Raw genomic sequence first — 13,210 nt, 5'->3', positions numbered from 1 at the left:
TGACCAGCAGATTGCTCACTAAAGGAGGGCTGTAATCATTTAAGAGGAAGCTTAATCTTGAGCCTACCTTTATCGTGCTATTGGAAAAAACTGGGGCTCTTGGTAATCACTGTACCAACTCAAATGAAATTTGACTGAAATGAAAAAAAGAAGTGTGGCATATGGGAGGGAGCAGAATTTGGCCCTTAGTTTCTTAACTCTTTCGTTACTGCGCCTATTCAAAATCGTTCAATTTGAACGATACCTTGGGGACCCCTTTTCATAGCGTTACAGGCATTGCTGGAAGTAAAGCTATTTGGAGTTAGCTCAGAAAATGCCATTTCCAAATCAGTTTTGTTTTCATTTTTACAACAAAAATGTGACTTGACACGCATTTGCATCACCTGGGTGTGGAAAAGGGGTGTGGTCATCGCGCCTCACTGCTACAAATGAAGAATGCGTGCCTCTCTGCATGCCACTCTGCATAAGTGTTTGGTTTTATCCGCGGCGGCCGCTTTTCTGATGGAGGCGAAAAGCAAAAACGCCCGTGTGTACGAGATTTCGGCGCACGTTAAAGATCCCCAGGTGGTCAAAATTAATCCGGAGCCCTCCACTAGGGTGCACCTCATCGCCTGCGTTGCGTCGGCGCGTTAAACCCTACAATCAATCAATGTTTGGTTTTATCAGGGCACGAATGGTGAATCAGAAAATGATTTTCAATCGTCAGCTTTGCACTCTGACAGTAATACAGTCGAACCCCGCTACAACGAACACCGCTTCAACGCAATTTCCGCTTCAACGAAATATTTCCAATTCCCCGTCAGCCAGCCATAGAAGTCCATGCAACAAAGTCCTCGCCACAACGAACCATTTGTCAGGCTTGCTTTCGCTTCAACGAAATTTTCGATGATTTGGGCTGGGTTTGAACAATTATTTTACAATAAAATTAGCATAGCGCCAGCTATCTGTAACTTTTTATACATTCAGGACGCTTAGTTTCACCGAAAACATGCGCGGTGCGGCCACACCGCCACAAAAAAAAACTCATAGGCGGACGCCATTGTTTGATGGTGATAACGATGTGGCTGGCCGTCTTTACATGAGGCGCAGGCCTGGTTCGCCAAGACGGAGCTACAGCCAATCCGTATCCAGTTGAAATCGCACAAATGTGCTCCGCTGCTGGCGCGGCGCCGTCATGTATGCGTTGTGAGCAGCTGTCCTTGCCGTTTTCCTTCTACCATTGTTCATAGCCAAGAGCAAAAATCATGTTTGCGTGTTTGGTCTTGAAGCCAAGTCATCCTATCTTAGTCATGAGCGCGCAGTTGTGTTAAATGCAAGCGCGCGCGTCTAACCTGCCAAGGTCAGTAGCTGCTGCGCCGTGTCAGATGATAAGATAACGGCACTGCTCCTGCTACAAGTGAGAGGGGGGCTTCCGACGGCCTAGCAGCTATCTGCAAGTAATCAGCTCGGTGGACACGCCTTGTTGTACAGCAATACGTTTTGGGCCTGCATTTCTTCACCCCACTCCGCAACGCGTTCTTCGCCTGCAGTGAAAGAACAGATAACCATTGGTATGTTTGTTATCCGAATAAACATGACGTTATTGCGCGTCACTCCTTTTTCTAAACATTGTATTATGCTGCCAATGATGTGGAAGCATACGGGGCTATTTTTCTGGCCTTTCCGTGGTGTGTTGCGGCAGATTTCGTCTCAACGAATTTTCGCTTCAACGAAATTTTTCGCACGTCCCGTCAATTTCGTTGTAGCGGGATTCGATTGTAATCCCTTAAATCAGCTGAAAATGTCAAGCAGTGCCTGTTTGCACAGCTGCTTTATGATTTTTGGCAGTTTTATTGCCTTTTCTCGTGTTGTTCTAAGATGTGTTGTAGTTCTACTTACCACAGGACCATTCGCAAACACATTACAGCAGTTTTGGTTTCATTTCTGCATCGCGAAATTCATATTTGGTGCTACTACGTAGTTACCCAACTTCAAGCCTACCTGCAATGGTGCCTTGAGCGTCTGAAACTGATCCTCAAAAAAAGCATGCCGCTCCTCATTTCACCCAACCCTAACCTGATTTCTGCGATAAGAACTTCCGATGCAAGTCAAAAGATAACACCCAGTCGCCAGATATCTGTTCCGACGAGGAGAGCGCTTCAGATCGGCCTTATACACCGCCAGCTGTTCGCCTGCCAGTTTCGTTTCCCTACGAGGGTATCTCTGGGGGTGGTACTTCTTCTTGCTTCTTAGTTGAACTGTCTGTTTGGACGGAGTCTCCAATAAGTTTTGTACTGTTTTTTTTTTCTTTTTTCCAATAATGTTAGGTGGCGCTGCAATGCGCTGTAGTGCTGATCTTTTTTTATTGTGCAGCTACTTTGCCAAAGTTTGCAGGGCACAATTCTAGCGCACGCACCTCATTCCTGCAAGCAAAGCTACAATAGTGAGTCAGACGGTGATAATAAAGCACAACTTTATGTTTTGAGAGATAGCGGACACAGATGGTGATAATAAAGCACAGCTTTATGTTTTAAGAGATAGCTGACAGTGAACGTCAACAAGCATCAACCATGGAGTTTCGTTTTCAACTTTTCATGCATGTTTTCCCGCTTCGCGTGCTTGTCCCGAATACCGGGCTGGCCGTAAATGCAAAGTCAGTCATTCATAAGATATCTTTATGTTCTGTGGAGGCAAATTGGTGCCTCCGATAATGTCAAACTGCCAGATTTCTTCCAGGGAACCACCCGAAATTGCACATTTTGAAATGGAGGTTGGGCTTCACTGCATGGCACGAGCACCACGCGTGCTAACATTTTTTTTTATATCTGACAAACTGGTCCGCGCAAGTCGACATTTTTTCTCCGGCGTATTTTTGAAATGTTTCCCTGCAAAATGTATGTTCTAATTTTTTTCTACTACTGGTGGTTTGTTCTACACAACTCCTTTTTTATCATTTTCTTCCACAACCTGACAAAAATTTTGACTGATATTTTTTTTGCAACTATAATGGATGAAAACATTTTAAAAAGTGGTGTTATTGGAAAGGCCATTAAATAATCTGTATTTTGTGTTCCTGTAATTAGTGCCTAACCAATTTTTTAGCAGAAAAAGAAATGTTTTTTTGGACCCCTAAAAATCTCTCAATTTTCCCGCGGTCACGATTAAATGGGGAAATTTTCAACGTATAGCTGTACAATTTCTTTTTGACTTTATCTACTGGAGTATTGCACTGGACAAAAATGTTATCCTAAAACATGGTAGCTTTTTCTACTGCATTTTCTAATGGTAAGATTTGGAAAGCCTATTTGGGCAAAACACCGACTTGACGTACAACTTTCGGGCATCCATTTTGTCTATTTTAATGTTGAAAAGGGTCATTTTGTTCCAAACCTTGCCGACAATAGACTTGTCAGTCTTCCATTTTATTGAAAGCTGTGGCCCTCTTCCGTGGCCCACGATGCTCCTGCGGTGTTTTCTTTGTCCAAGAGACTTATTGCCAGACCGTTTCTAATTTAAACTTTGCACCGTCAAACTGCTGGAAAATGTGCGGAATGTTTGCAATCATGCTGTTCAGAGCGGTTGGTTACGGATCCTCATTTCCATGCAGCTGGTGCACGGCCACAGGGCTCATTTGTTCAGCATGCAGGCTTTGTATTCTAAATGGCACATTGTTGTCACCAGAATTTCCGGAAGCCTGTTATTGTGTGCAGCATTACCTTGTAGGGGTGTGCGAATATTTGAAGCTTTGAAACATTAAAGGAGCCATGAAGACAAAATACAAGTTTGTGTTATTCGAAAAATTTGGTATTTTATAGTTCCCCCAGACTTGTCCTAATGCAAATGGTGCTTTATTCACTGAGAAACTAATTAAGGTAAGTTAAAATTTTGATTTTCCCACTAAATCATGCGTTTTCATGGTCTGCAGTGACATCACAGGAACCGACCGCTCTGCAGCCCATTGGGAAGCCTTGTTTACCGTTAATCAACCTCTGCAGCCCATTGGGAAACCTTGTTTACCGTTAGTGAACCTAGATGGCGCCACCATACCGTGGCGAGCCCTTTTCTGTCTTTGGTTTGTTTTTGACCATATTTTAATTAAGGGGACGTGCTCCTCCAAACAACTTTTTTTTTAATAATGAAGTTAGGAGGCTGAAATTTTCACAGCTTGTAGAGATTGAGCTCCTCTGGTCATATATGCAATCAGATTTTGAGTAGCTGCTGCGGATAAAATGTTACGCAGCATGACTTTCAGAAAAATGGCTTTTTTGTACACACTTTTTTTTATAGTAAAAACTTTTTCTGAAACTTTTAAAATAGCCTAGGTGGTTCCTTATGAACTGCAGAGTGCACAAATCTACCTGAAAAAGCCTCATCATCATTTTCCTCACTACGAAAAAAAAAATGACTGGTAGTGTGCCTTTTTTTGTTCTGTATATTTTTGTTTTATGACCGTCAGAAATATCGAAGGACACAAATTGCATAATGAACAAGATTTGTGCACTCTACGTATTATAATGAACATCTGTGCAAAATTTCATCCTGATACGACAACTTTAAGTGGAAAAATAAGTGTGCACAAACTCAGAAAATGGACAAAAACAACAAGCTGAGAAAAACGCAATTGAAAGTTTATTTCTTTGGCAGATTCAGAAATTCTTGCTCGAACAACATGAAATTTGATGGGGATACAGTCTGAAATGTTTACATTGAGGTACTAAAACTAGAATGCTCCTGCTGCATAAGTTGCACCCTCACGGTTTTTGCTGGGGTAGTCCTTGGTATGGGACCGTTTCACCAGGCTGCGGCAATGGGGCTAGCCTTAGCAGTCAGCTTGGCACACATCTGCCTGATCCTCCGCTGGTCACTTGCATTGCTTAGTCTGACCAGTTCTTCTGAAGGGAAGATTCCCAGTTCTTGGAGAACTTGTTCAAAGCTGGTGTGGCCCCTGTTGAACCACAACCCTGCGAGGGCAGTGGCAGTCTCCACTACAGTGAACTGCAGGTTGTACGATAGCGTCCTGTGCCAGATGCGCAGTGCTGCTTCCGTCTCCATGGCATGGGATGAGCAGTCGACTTTTTTTTCACACACAAGAGGCGTGAAAGGCTTGCCACACTTCCTCGTCTTCCTCATCAAGCTTTTGGTGGCGGCTACAAGTACAAGTAGTTTTGTACAAGGCTTGTTTTTTGTTCAGGGAGAAAATAATTGTTTCGTGAAACATGGTGCTCGCCCCACAAAATATGGTCACGTAAGACACTGTTGCTTGCGTCGATTGGCCAGTGTCGTCTGAGATAACCCCAAAGCCCCGCAGTCCTGTGCATCTAAACCAAGCATAGTGCGCGCAGTACCAACAGCAGTACGCATCGGTACTCCTATGCTTACGTGTGCTTTCGTTACTTCCACTGTTTGTCTCACCATTCTTACGGCTTTAAAAAGAATGCGCCCTGAATTTAACCGCAAATAGCTCGTTCTGCAAGCTTATAAGTTCTGCCTAATTTGTGTTTGCTTCTGCCGCCTTCCGCCAATCGCGAGCTGGCTGGTATGACATCATAGGTTCTGTTGCGGCAAATGAGCTAGTTGGTCGCATGGCCATTCCCTTTTTTCCTGATTATGTAGCTTATTCGAGTGACGTTTATGTTAAAAGTGGTGTCAGTATGATTCTAACGAGGCAATCTTTTGAATGAACCAAACTTGTGTCTTCTCTCATGGCTCCTGTAAGGCGAATAACACGGTAACCAATTCATGTTCAAATTGAATGACACTCCAGTAAAATCTCGGTGATATGAATCTTGCGGGACCGCAAGAAATATTTATATCATCCAAAATTCGTATGAACCAACACAGATTAAAAAATTGAGCCCTAAAAATGTTTTTTGTTTATTTCTTTTTTTGTGTTTGCGCGAAGAAATTTCTGCTTTTTGGTAACCTCCATGTCGCCGAAAAGTCCTTTGTGGAGTGTGCAAAACTTCGCACTCGTCTCCTCACTCGCGGTGCCCAAGCTCACTACACGCCGCAACCGTCAAAGCGTGAACCGCATGGCGCGTTTTTTTGCGCAATTCGTGCATGTCGGCGTTGCGCGTGCGAGTTTTTCACGCCCACGTCGACGATCTTGCACCCGCAGCAGCGTCTGCCTTGGTCAGAAAATGACGGCCGACGCGTGCGGCATTGGAAGGAGCCTTGAAGCGCTCGAAAAAGCCAGCTTGCTCCGCCGGAGATGTTATGGTAGGCTTACCACTCTGGCAGATATTTCATCGGCACTTTCACTAGCAGCGCGGGTAACGTTTTATAGTACCATTTTTGCCCGCATTATCAGCTCCTTTACCGTACAAGCAAGCAACTTCATGTGTGCCTTGAGCGGCATTTTAACCCTTTCAGGGTCGATTTTTTTATTGCTGATTTATATTCTTCGGGTGAATCTATTTCAAGAAAAAATTATCGTAATTTTTTTAGAGTGACCATAAAGTGACAAAAAGATCATTTGCGTTGTTACATATATGTGGTTTATTCATGAGTAACACAAGAAAAATTGTAAATAAAAATGAGAGAGTAACAAGCCGGCACCTTTTGAGTGAATCAAAATCAGATAGACATCAGTTTTGTGGGCGCAAAAGGCGGGAAGCGCCCGGAGGACGATACCAAAACCAGTTGCTGCACGCAAGCGCGCGTGGCCGGATGCCAAAGCGGTAGACGACGCACTGCCCATAAAATACAAAAAAAAAAAAAAGGAGAAAAGAGCCTCATCAGTTTCGCAGGCGACCTTGGTCTGTGGCAGGCGCAAGAAGCGAGAGACGCCCGGTGGGCGATACCCAGTGCGCCCCCTCGTTAGCGGATGCGCAAGCGATAGCCGGCACACCGCTGAAGTAAATCATAAAAAAATAAAAAGAAGGGCTATCAGCGGAAGAAAAAAATTTGACGTATTTCCGAAGTGTGGCAGCGCATGCCAAGCAAGGGAAGTTGGCGAAAAAGGCACGGTTTTTGAAGATACAAGCAGTGCCACGTACATGTACGTCATTGATCATTTTGAAAGTGTTTGCCGATGCCGTACATGTACGGCCGTGACTCTCAAAGGGTTAAAGAGCAGTTAGAAGCGGTTGCTCGAGCACTTCGATAACTTCGCGATTGAAGCCGCTGCCATGTTGCCGCCACCGGCCGCGCCGCGCACTGCATGCGGGGGGTCCCGCAGCGGCGTCAGCGCGCCTTTGGCATGCGCGGCACGTTTTTGCAAACAGAAAACAACAGCCCGGCCGTTCCCCGAGAAAGAGTGACAAAGAGGTGGAGAGAGAGCCCGTACGTGGCCGTTGCTCGCTCAATCGGCAGTCGGGCGCCTCGCCGGCTCGTTCATAACAACCGAAATTTTTTTCCATTGCAAACAATGCAATTTTGCCTGGACTTCACAGAAATTCATATCATCCCGAAATTTGTATCATTGAGATTTCAATGTATTCAAAATCTTTAAATACTTTAGAAGTATTTTGAAGTTTGAAAACGCAAAGGGACAGTTGTTTCAATGAATTTGGATATGTGAATTTACGCCTTGTTGAAAAATAAGAAATACCCCAATAAGATCAAGCGTGAACCGGTTGGCCACTGGATGTGTCACACTTAAAGGGACACTGAAGTGAATTTGTCAAGCTCCCGTTTTTGCTTGCACTGCGTAGACTGGCTCAAATTAGCACACTTTTCATCGTTTATCCGGTTGAGAAATCGGCAATTATTTTACAAAGCGCGAAAGTAGAAAAACTACCATGCGCGGTTTGCGGCGGCCGCACCAACTAAGGCTGTGACGTTGGGAGGAGGGGGCACCGTGATTGGACGATGCCCAAGGTTAGCAATCAAACAAGTTTCGGTTTTGGTTTTGGTTCTGTAAAACACAACCAATGGCGTTGTTGGATGGGCATTCTCAATATCTCAGTAATCATCGTGCCGCGCTTCTGCTATGTTGTCGGCTGTAAAATGCATAAGATAAGCCTCCCAGGACGGCTTGGAATCGTAGCATTCACTAGCCGAGGCCTACGCAGTGTATAAACGCCCTCCGCGTCCCGGCAGATGCTCAAATGCCATGCGCTTTTCCCCTATATTTGGAGCCTGCCTCACTCATGCCTGTATCGTAAAAAGCGTGTTCGCACCAGGCAAAGGGTCTGTTGATTCTGGCCTGTGCCCACTGCCCGCAAGCAGTCGGTGCTATACCAACGAGAACTCGCTAGCGCACCAGTGCCAGCCTGCGCGCGTTCTGTGAACTAGTTCGTGGAGCAATGAACGTTGCGGGCCAAAAAAATCTGAACTCAGTATAGAAAACATCGACGGAAAACGAAAAAGTTAACTTATAAAAAAAAAAGCACGTACCCGCGGGGATTCGAACTTGTGACTTGTAAAACACTTGCGCTGACATACCTAGCGCTCCAAACCACTCGGCCACGGGCGAGCGCTGCCGAGTTTGGAAATATAAGGTATATAATGTATAACCAATTTACACTTTTATTTAGTTTTAGCATTCCAAGCAGCTTAGGTGACTATTTGTTGTTTTGCGCTCGTGCAGTAAGCATCCCCCAAGTTTCCACAATATCTCACGTCTAGCAATTGCATTTCTTAGACGGAAAAGCGTTCGCAGATGCGTAGTCGTGCTGCTGACCGCTGTGCTTGTTCGCCCAGCGCAAAAAAGTGCTTCCCGCACCCTAGTTTTACGCTGTACGGTAAAAATATCAGTTGATTTTATTTCCTTAGTACCTATATTGACTTCGCTGACTCTTCTCCCGCCTTCAAGAGGCCTTATATTTTCCTATTGGCGTACCAGTCAGCGAAGCGTCGTATGTGCGCTTGTGCAGCGCTTGTGTGAAGCGACCTTGACTTGGAGCTAGATACAGTGTACAAACTAACCAAGTAAAGAAAGGCACATTCTTCCATTCACAAACGTGTCCTGGCTTCGTTTCAACTGAGCGAACGAATTGCGACGACCCGTCGGCGGCCGGCGGACGAAACGCTGGGCCGACTGACTCTGTCTGAAGGCCGGGGAGCCGTGCAGTAGTGCAGCCAATTGTGAGCTCGGCTCCTCCCGACGTCACACGAAAACGCCACAGAAAATGGGCGAGCGTAAAGAGAGGAGGACAGCATTTTCGAATTGATTTTTCTACTAAATAAAATCGCGTAAACGCGCCCAGAGTGGTCGAAACATGGCCTGGGGACTCCGGACTACAATTTGCGCTAGTAATCCTGCAATGTTTACGTATCACTTCAGTGTCCTTTTAAAGCCCTTACGATCAACCGCCGCCAACATGCAAATGGCTCTTTTCACTAGCAGCGGCAGGCTTTCCCGCAATGCACCAGTGGTGCGCGGCAAAAAGGCAAGACAGGAAAGTGCTTGTGGAACACCTCTTACCTTTTAGGCATTGGGCCAACTCTACCCTCCTGCTTCTTTTTTCCATCCTTATAATATGGCCCTCCCTTAAGCTGCCACTGTCAACACTTTCTAGTGTATAAAGCAAGGCTGCATGCTGATATGATTTCTGGTTTTCTGGTCAAATGACGCACAGCGGTGATAATTTTTTGAAACCTGTAATGTTTCTTTCTTTTTCTGTATAGGACATTGCAAAACTGATGAACTTGTCTAGTTTCGTGCTCCTATACACCGAGGTAATGCTTTCTTAACAAGAAGGCATCTACACTGCGGCACTCACGAAGCTAGTTTGTGGATTCAACCCTGCATGTTTGTTACCATGCACTTGCCCCAGTTTTGGTTTGAACTCTTCTTGTACTTTTATTAGGGATGCAATGCCCTTTGCACTACCGATATTTAAAATTCTTGTGCATGCGTGATGCCATGTACTCGTCATTGGAATCTCCCAAAAATACTAATTTCTGGCAGGTCCACAAACTGGGAGACAGTATAAATCAAAGTTGGGCATTTTTCTTTTCTTGTGATCATGGCTGTATTTTTCTTTAGTATTGTGCATGAGGGATGTGTAATTTTTCGAATGAAACTGAGAACTGTTTCAAGTTAAGGAGCTTGATGATTGGGCAAGCCCAAATTATGCATACATTTTGTTTTCAAGATGAAGGTTGGCGAGGGCCAAGAAGCGCTACCGTTCTGTGGCAGTTAGAGTTGGGCTCAACTAAGGGAATGCCTCAACACTTCAGCTTCAGCAGCGTTGTGTACCCGTTGATGTACATCGTGGATGGATGTCCAGTGAAAATGATTTTGTTTGCCTTGATCACAGAATTTGAAGGCGACAGCTTGCTTTCAGCAGTTCAGGCACATTCAGCACGTGCATTGTTTCATGACTTTCATCTGCATCCTCTTCTGGCCGTCTGTTGGGTCAAGGGAATATGAAAAAGATCAGTTTTCGAAGTAGATAAAAAAAAGTCCAAGTAGGATGTAGTCAGACAATGCATTTATTAAGACTTGAAGGCAAACCTAATATTGGCTCTGGCTGTAAGCTCTTTTTGTGGCAAGAATGCATCCCTTTGATTTTGTAGTCCCCTATTTCATTCTTGAATGGATGAAAGCTTACCTTCACAACCAGAACCACTGTGCACTCATAAATGGCTGCAAATCAGCATCTGTACCATTCACAGTGTGGTTCCACAGGGCGCCATCTTGGAGCCTCTGATTTTTGTAATGTGAGAGCAATAAATGTCCCAATGATCAAAAAAGCCAGTAATGGTCATGGCCATTGGCCAGCATTGGCCCGCACGAATGTGTGGGTGGAATGATTTATTTACTCAGTAGCACCTGTTTTGGTTTTGCATTCACGGCCCGGTGTAGTCGTAGTGAACGTTTCCGAGATTATATTGGTTTCAGTAGTTCACTTATTTCGCCACCATGGGGCGAGAAATTGCGCATTAAAAAGCCCAGCCGGCGCGTCCATGCTAGCTCCCACCAAAACTCAAACTGATATATTTTGCTATTCTCGTTTCTTTCTCAAGAGCATGTGTAGGAAATCAATTCTAGGACTTCAAAAAACATGTTCGACTAAAAAAATTCACCCATTTCCTTCCCATGCGTTCCATGATCACACTTGAGAACTGCACCCACACGTTTTTATGCTGGACGGTACAGGAGTTTGTGCGCTGCTGTGCTAGTGATGAGTTTTTTTTATTGTTATTGATTCCTTGGTATCTTATTTATTCTGGGTTTTATGGTGGCTGGTTAGTAATGTTTTTGTGTGCCTGTAGCTTGAACTAATTCCGTAATTTAATATTAATAGTAATAGTAATAATTAAACAATATTAATAATTATGTTATTACTTTATTAATATAAATATATTATTAATAATATAAGTACTACAAAAACAATATATAATACTAATAAATAATGTGAGAAAACGCAATGTTTCTACAAGTGAAGCAATTAATTTTCGAGGTATCCCTTCCTCCGGTAGATTATATGAATACTGTCAAACCCGGTTATATCGAACTCGCAGAAAAACACCTATTGGTTCTAGGGGATAATTCGAAACAAGCAAGTTAACGAATTAAACGTCATAAAAGCAGATTCCATTTATAACGACATTTTATTGAGGAAACTGCCTTACTTTCGCACGAAATAGTCCTGTATCTTCTGGTTGAACAACCTTCATTGCCTGAGACAGTATGCACTTCTCCGCACTGTTTAAAGAGTCGGGCAGCTGAGGCCGCAATCTTTCACATTCGCAAAGGAGCGCCGGACTGGTGCGAGTGCACCAATCACTTCAGAGGTCGTGAGCAAAGGATCGTAGTTGCTTTCCTCGTTGTGCCCGTTTTCACTTGCGGTCGGTACGATGTTATCAAGGTCGTCTTCCAAACTCTCCCATGGTCGTGACACCATCATCCACAACTCACTGAGCAATCCGGTAACGATGTCTGGAATTTCCGACAGCTTGCTCCACACTTTGGCAACACCGGCGATGGCATTGTTGCACTCCTCAGGATTTTTGAAGCCATCGCTGTCGTGCACGAGCAGCAGATCTGAAGCAATTTCGGGCGGTTTCTTCAGTAACATCTGCCCAGAACCTACTTCGAGAAGGTTAATCAAAGCTCCCTGCTGACTGTGCTGAGGGTGCTCTTGGGAATCTCGTGCGCCGCGGGGATGTCAGACTTCTCACCGTGCTTGACTCGATTTACGATTGCCAGCTTCACGGCGAAATGCAAATTTGGCCGCTTTTTGCTGGATGGAGCCATCAAATAAGTGTTTCTAGCGCTAGCCACCACAGCTACACTTTGGAAAAAAGCCCGCAAAGTGCGAAGGGTACCAACACAACAGACGATAAAAGAAAACATATGCAGGGTGTCTAGCGACCGGGAAAACCGGGAAAGTCAGGGAATTTTGAACCACCGGGAAAAGTCAGGGATTTGTCAGGGAATTTTTCAATAAAGTAGTACCAGTCAGGGAAAACCACTTCGGGGCCTGCCCACACTGTTTTAGAATAGGGGAAACCAGTGTTGGAGTCCCCCAAGAAGATACACGAACGCAACACGTTCGCGGGCGACGAAAGCGTGATCCGCATGAAACGTTTTCTCGGCACGGTGTGTGCCGAGCGCCAGGCGCCGGCAACATGGCGGCAGCACCGGTCGCAAAGTAGTGCGGTAGCTCCAACGGCCGCATTTTACCGCTTCTTACAATCTTAAAATGCTACTCAAGGCACAAACGCACTTGTGCAGGAAAGGAGCCACCGCATGCACGAAATCGTCGACGCGGCTGTGAAAATACCTCGCACGAATCGCGTGCAGAAACTCGGCGTGCGATTCACGCAGCTGCGGCTGGCTTAGGTTGCTGGGTGCACTTGCGCAGAAGGACGATGTGTGTGGTGCCCAAATCACACGCACAACGCGCTTTTTTTTCAGCGAATTTTAAAAGGCAGCGCTTTTCGGGAGCTAATCTTGAAGGAACTTCTTTCTTATGACATCAGGAGCCAGAATTACATAATTAAAAAGGAACATGACATGGTTTAGCATGAACCGCATGGGGCGTTTTCTGCTCGCGATAACGCGCCGAGCACGTCACAGGCGCGCTGACGCTGCCGCGGAACCACCCGCGCGCTGCGCGCGGTGCTGCCGGCGGCGGCAACAAGGCGGCGGCTTCGTCCGCGGAGCTCGAGCGACCACTTCTAAGCGCTCTCTAAAATGCCGCACAAGGCACGCACAAAGTTGCTTGTGCGGTAAAGGAGCTTTTAACGTGGGCGAAAACGTTACTATAAAACATCATCCGCGCCGCTCCATGCAATACCTGCCCGGGGTGGTAAGCCAAAGCATATCTGGCCA

The 13,210-nt window shown here is 45.3% G+C and overlaps 1 protein-coding gene across 1 annotated transcript in view; it reads left to right on the top strand.

The window, feature by feature from the left end:
• The window catches only part of LOC144156877 (presequence protease, mitochondrial-like), a 229,479-nt gene that overhangs the window by 17,475 nt on the left and 198,794 nt on the right, over positions 1-13,210 (top strand). The gene's annotated exons all lie outside the window — the stretch shown is intronic.

Source organism: Haemaphysalis longicornis, unplaced genomic scaffold (genome assembly GCF_048455015.1).
Source record: "Haemaphysalis longicornis isolate Haplotype H1 unplaced genomic scaffold, Haemaphysalis longicornis Haplotype H1 scaffold_1, whole genome shotgun sequence".
Lineage (NCBI taxonomy): Eukaryota > Metazoa > Arthropoda > Arachnida > Ixodida > Ixodidae > Haemaphysalis > Haemaphysalis longicornis.
The sequence above is the reverse complement of the archived record's forward strand: the minus strand, read 5'-3'. Positions and strand labels throughout refer to the sequence as shown.